The sequence below is a fragment of the Sapajus apella genome, unplaced genomic scaffold (assembly GCF_009761245.1).
Source record: "Sapajus apella isolate SASKATOON/1434 unplaced genomic scaffold, GSC_monkey_1.0 scaffold3707, whole genome shotgun sequence".
Lineage (NCBI taxonomy): Eukaryota > Metazoa > Chordata > Mammalia > Primates > Cebidae > Sapajus > Sapajus apella.
This window is the reverse complement of record NW_022440633.1, coordinates 1-6,736: the sequence shown is the minus strand read 5'-3', so window position 1 is coordinate 6,736 and position 6,736 is coordinate 1. Positions and strand designations below refer to the sequence as shown.

Below are 6,736 nucleotides of genomic sequence, written 5' to 3'. Positions count from 1 at the left end.
AAAAAAAAAAAAAAAAAAAGAGTTCATTTTATGTCTTAATCCTAACAATAAAAAAAAAACTGGGGCTTACATTTTGTTTCAGACAGGAAGGACCTCACTATACTGTCCAGGCAGGAGTATAGTGATTGTTTACAGGTGTAATCCTCAATTACTGACAGACTTGAACTCCTGGACACAAGTGATCCTCCCAAATAGCCAGGACTACAAGGCTAGAGGAGATGGTGCAGCCAGCAGGGGCTTGTATTTTTTTTTTTTTTTTTTTTGAGATAGGGTCTTACTCTGTTACCCAGGATAGAGTCCAGTGGCACAATCACAGCTCACTGTAGCCTCGACCTCCTGGGCTCAAGTGACCCTCCTGCCTCAGCCTCCGGAGCAGCTGGGACCACCAGTGCACTAACATATCCAGCCTACTTTTTTTATAGAGACGGGGTCTCACTGTGTTGCCCAGGCTGGTCTCAAACTCCTAGATCCAAGGGATCCTCCCTCAGCTTCCCAAAGTGCTGGGACTACAAGCATGAGCCATTGCACCCAACCTGGTTATTGTTTCAATCCACCAAATTTATCTCAACACTTCCTGTAAGCCAAGTACTGACCTGACACTGGGCGTACATGCTGCCAGGCGCATGGAACCTCCACCACGGCAAGGATGCCTAGTCCCATGCCATCCCTTATCACACCTGACTAAAAACCTTCATCAAAGCCAGGTGTGGTGGCTCATACCTATAATCCCAGTACTTTGGGAGGCAGAGGCAGGAGGATTGCTCAAGCCCAGGAGTTCAAGACCAGCCTGGGTAACATAGGGAAACAGAAGAAACAAAAACAGAAACAGAAGAAACCCAAAATAATCACTAGGCCAGGCATGGTGGCTCATGCCTATAATCCCAGCTCTTTGGGAGGTGGAGGTGGAGAATCGTTTAAACCCAAAAGTTTGAGACCAGCCTGAGCAACACAGTGGGACCCCATCTCTACAAAAAAAAAAAAAATTTTTTAGGCTGGGCGTGGTGGCTCACGCCTGTAATCCAAGCACTTTGGAGGCCAAGACGGGTGGTCACCTGAGGTCGGGAGTTCAAGACCAGCCTGACCAACATGGTGAAACCCCATCTTTATTAAAAAAAAAAAAAATGTAATTAGCTGGGCACAGTGCCATGAGCCTGTAGTCTCAGCTATTCTGGAAGCTGAGGCAGGAGAGTCACATGAGCCATGGAGGTTGAGGCTGCAGTGGGCCATGATCACATCACTGTACTTCATCCTGGGCAACACACACACACACACACACACACACACACACACACACACACACACCCTCTACCAACTCTAAAGCATAAAAGTAAAACATTCTGGCCTGGCATGGTGGCTCACACCTGTAATCCCAGCACTCTCGGAGGCCAAGGACGGCAGATCACTTGAGGTGAGGAGTTCAAGACCAGCCTGGCCAACGTGAAACCTGTCTCTACTAAAAATACAAAATTAGCGCTCTCGGTCTTAGCGCCATTTTTTTTGAAACCTCTGCGTCATGAGAGCCAAGTGGAGGAAGAAACGAATGCGCAGGCTGAAGCGCAAAAGAAGAAAGATGAGGCAGAGGTCCAAGTAAACCGCTAGCTTGTTGCACCATGGAGGCCACAGGAGCAGAAACATGGAATGCCAGACGCTGGGGATGCTGGTACAAGTTGTGGGACTGCATGCTACTGTCTAGAGCTTGTCTCAATGGATCTAGAACTTCATCGCCATCTGATCGCCGATCACCTGAGACCCACCTTGCTCATAACCAAAACTGCCCATGTTGGTCCTTTGCCCTGGACCCGTGACATTCTGGACTATTTCTGTGTTTACTTGTGGCCGAGTGTAACAACCATAAAATAAATCACCTCTTCGCTGTCTTAGCTGAAGAATAAAAAAAAAAAAAAAAAAAGCATACAAAATTAGCTAGGCATGGTGGTGCATGCCTGTAATCCCAGCTACTTGGGAGGCTGAGGCAGAAGAATCGCTTGAACCCGGGAGACAGAGGTTGCAGTGAGCTGAGGTCACACCATTGTACTTCCAGCCTGGGTGACAGAATGAAACTGTCTCAAAAAAAAAAAACAAAAAAAAACAAAAGCATTCCCGTCGTTATGCTCAGCCCTATTTTCCTCTACCCCTTCCTTTCTGCTCCAGACTCCATTTTTCAGTGATGGAATCAGGAACAATGTACAACCTGTTGAGGGAGAAACAGAAAAAGCTTCATGAAGGAGGAAATGGGTGAAGGGTCCTTAGTGGGCTAGGAAAGAAGGAAAGGAGTCCAACAGGTAAAGCCTGGAGGACTGAACATTCTAGGAAAAAAGGTGGACATGAGTAAAAACCCACAGGTGGGAAAGAAAAGTGGGAACATGTGTAAAGAAGAGCCCACAATGAATACTGATTTCTTTCCTGTGTTCTCTTCTCCATTTAAGTTGCAGCCTCTTAAAGTTCCACTCTGCCAAACACATTCACTAAAATATCCTCCAGCAATAATAAATAAGCTTTTCTGAAGCTCTAAAATAATTTCAGCCAATGTCATACTCATGTCTGTTTCTTTTTTTTTTTTGAGACAGAGTTTCACTCTTGTAGGCCAGGCTGGAGTGCAGTGCTGTGATCTGGGCTCACTGTAACCTCCACCTGTCGGTTTCAAGTGATTCTCCTGCCTCAGTCTCCTGAGTAGCTAGGATTACAGGCGTATGCCACCACACCCAGTTAATTTTTGTATTTTTAGTAGAGGTGGGGTTTCACCATGTTGGCCAGGCTGGTCTCGAACTCCTGACCTTGTGATCCACTGGTCTCAGCCTCCCAAAGTGCTGGGATTACAGGCATGAGCCACTGTACCCAGCCACTCATGTCTGTTTCTATCCCAGACTTAGAAAGTATGTTATTCTGGCCGGCTGTGGTGGCTCATACCTGTTATTATCAGAACTTCAGGAGGCTGAGGTGAGTAGATGGCTTGAGCCCAGGAATTTGAGACCAGCCTGGGCAACATGGTAAAACCCCCTCTCTATTTTTTATTTTAATTAAAATTAAAAATAACAGGCCAGGCGCCAGGCGCCAGGCGCGGTGGCTCAAGCCTGTAATCCCAGCACTTTGGGAGGCCGAGGCGGGTGGATCACGAGGTCAAGAGATTGAGACCATCCTGGTCAACATGGTGAAACCCTGTCTCTACTAAAAATACTAAACATTAGCTGGGCATGGTGGCACGTGCCTGTAATCCCAGCTACTCGGGAGGTTGAGGCAGGAGAATTGCCTGAATCCGGGAGGCGGAGGTTGTGGTGAGCCGAGATCGCGCCATTGCACTCCAGCCTGGGTAACAAGAGCGAAACTCCGTCTCAAAAAAAAAAAAAGAAAAAGAAAAAAAAAAGAGGCCAGGCACAGTGGCTTATGCCTGTAATCCCAGCACTTTGGGAGGCCAAGGCAGGCGGATCACCTGAGGTCAGGAGTTTGAGACCAGCCTGACCAACATGGGGAAACCCTGTCTCTACTAAAAATACAAAATTAGCCAGGCGTGGTGGCGCATGCCTGCAATCCCACCTACTCGGGAGGCTGAGGCAGCAAAATCGCTTGAACCTGGGAGGCGGAAGTTGCAGGGAGCCGAGATTGCACCATTGCACTCCACCCTGGGCAACAAGAGTGAAACTCCGTCTCAAAAAAAAAAAAAAGAAATAAGAAATAAAGAATAATATTTACCAGAGTTTTTTTTATTTAACCTTATATTCTACATCCAAATAATCAACTTCACTATATGTGAGTACACACTTGGGGAAAGGAAAAGAAAAATGTAAGATAAACAATACTGAACTGTGTTCATCAACAGATATTTAGCTTCACACCTAAAACTTTCTGAAACATTTTGGGAAAAAAAAATTGAGGCAGATATCTATTACTGTAATGAGGGGGAAAAAAAAGAAAATATCAAAGGCCTGCTTTCTTTCTTTTCACACTCTGTCACCCAGGCTGGAGTGCAATGATATAATCATGGCCTTGACCTCCCCAGGCTCAGGAGATCCTCCCACCCTAGCCTCTCCAGTAGCTGGGAATACAGGCGCAAAACACCTTGCCCAGCAAATTTTTCAATTTTTATAGCAACAAGCTTTCACCATGTTGCCCAGGGTACAGTCCAGTTTCCAATCTAAGCATATAACACGGCAAACAGGAGTTAACAATGTGAAAAAAAAAAACAGGGATCATTCTATAAAAGAAATTTTTTTCTAAAAATAGTGATTGCCGCTTTTCTGAGGATCCAGCAAGATTGCAGAGGTATAGCAGAAGCAGCAGATCTTCCACAAGTTCGCCTACCGCGGCGTGGACCTGGACCAGCTGCTGTACATGTTCTACAAGAAGCTGATGCAGCTGTATAGTGCACGGCAGTGGCGGCAGTTGCGGCAGCTGCGGCAGCTGAACCCGGGCCTGTTGCGGAAGCAGCACTAGCTGCTAAAGCACCTGCGCAAGGCCAAGGAGGCACCGCCCATAGAGAAGCCGGAAGTGAAGACGCACCTGCGGGACACGATCATCTTGCCCGAGATGGTGGGCAGCATGGTAGGCGTCTACAATGGCAAGGCCTTCAACCAGGCTGAGATCAAGCCAGAGATCATCGGCCACTACCTGGACGAGTTCTCCATCGCTCACAAGACCGTGAAGCACAGCCGGCTGGGCATCGGGGCCACCCACTCCTCCCGCTTCATCCCCCTCAAGTAGTGGCTCTGCTAAAGGCACACACATATCAACAAAGAAAAAAAAAAAAAAAAAAAGTAATTGCTACCTTATCCTAGGAATTCTGTTTAAAAAATTCAGAGGAAAGGTAATGAAACAGGTTAATATTCCTTGTCCCCTGTTTTCCTGGCTTATCAGAACAGAGTAAGAATTTTCAGTTTAGAGGTGGTTTTGATTTGGTTTTTTGTTTTTTGAGACGGAGTTTCCCTCTTGTCGCCCAGGCTGGAGTGCAATAGCGCAGTCTCGGTTCACTGAAACCTCCGCATCCCAGGTTCAAGTGATTCTCCTGAGTAGCTGGGATTACAGGCATGCACCACCACACCAGGCTAATTTTGTATTTTTAGTAGAGATGGGGTTTCACCACGTTGGTCAGGCTGGTCTGGAACTCCTGACCACCTTGGCCTCCCAAGATGCTGGGATTACAGGCGTAAGCCACTGAGCCCGGCCTTGTTTTTTTTCTTTTTTTAAGAGACTGGAGGGTCTTACTATGTTGCACAGGCTGATCTCAAACCCCCAGGCTCAAACAGTCCTCCTGCCTCAGCCTCTGAAACATCTGAGACTACCATGCCTGTCTTCAAGTATTTTTTAAATCATTATTTGGATTTTCCCAGCATGTTAACTTTCCCTACCAAGCTAATTTCACCTCTGATCTTCCCAGGGCCTTTATCTAGGACACTTTTGTGGCCTCTCTTTCCATGGTTCCCTCTTTCTCATCCTTTAGGCCTCAACTTCCTTTCCCACCCTACCTAAAGGAAATGACTTGTCATTCTTTATGTCAAAGCTCTTGCCTTCTTAGAAGTTAACACAACTCATTACTCTTACTATTTTCTTTATGCCTGTCAACTTGTCTTTCCAGGTGTCTCCCTTATGAGAATGTAGACCATGTCCATCTCTGGATGGACAGTTCTATCTCTGAGGCTAGCAAAGTGCCTGGTACATAACAGGTACTCAATAATATTTGCTTAATGAATTATCTAAAATAGGATGTCTTCTTCACATCCATTCCAAAATAAAGACCCTATGTAAATATTTTAATTAGCCATTCAAACTACCATTTTGTGAAATTACAAAGAATCGAATCTCTCACAGCAGTCATTCCCCAGCCCCAGAGACTCGCTATTATACTGATGACTCCGTGTTGACAAGGGGTAGGGGCAGGGAGGAGGTGAGGATGGAGGAGGAGGATGTTTTGGAAGTTAATGGCAATGAAATGATAAAGAAGTGTGAAATAATCCATGTTCACCTAAGATGTGTAACCCAATCATTTAGCTACTATGTGCCTCAAGACAATGCACGATTTAGCTACCTTAAGGTGTTAAGGTTATGTGAGGCTCAAAAGGGGTGACAAATGTGAATCCCAGATTAGGTTTCCAGAGCACCATGCTGTGACATTTCTCAACTTAGCACAGCTGCAATTTTACTTTTACTTGTGGGACTATATGGCTGATGTCTGTCTCCACTAGACCTGTTTTTGATTACCCTTGCATTCCCAGTGTCTAAAAGTACCTGGCAGGTAGAAGGTCCTCAAAATTATTTGCAAAATGAATGAATTGAAGCAGTTTATAAAGAGTAAAGCTATGTATGTACAAGCATTAACATCAGACATTTCAGAAATTCATTAATTCAACAAGTATTTAGTGAATGCCTTTAACTAGGTGCCAACCACTATTCTAAGTCACTCAGACTGCATTACTGGGCAAAACAGAAAAAGATCACTGAAGCTAACATTCTAGGAAGACAGGCAATGAAAGTAAACATAATAAGTATGACGAAGGCTGGGCGCAGTGGCTCAAGCCTGTAATCCCAGCACTTTGGGAGGCCGAGGTGGGTGGATCACGAGGTCAAGAGATCGAGACCATCCTGGTCAACATGGTGAAACCCCATCTCTACTAAAAATACAAAAATTAGCTGGGCGTGGTGGCGCTTGCCTGTAGTCCCAGCTACTCGGGAGGCTGAGGCAGGAGAATTGCCTGAACCCAGGAGGTGGAGGTTGCGGTGAGCCGAGATCGCGCCATTGCACTCCAGC

General features: G+C 45.9%; 1 pseudogene; it reads left to right on the top strand.

Annotated features, from left to right (window-relative positions):
• Positions 1–1,513: 1,513 nt before the first annotated feature.
• On the top strand, positions 1,514–4,742 carry LOC116547589 (annotated as a pseudogene).
• Positions 4,743–6,736: the final 1,994 nt, after the last annotated feature.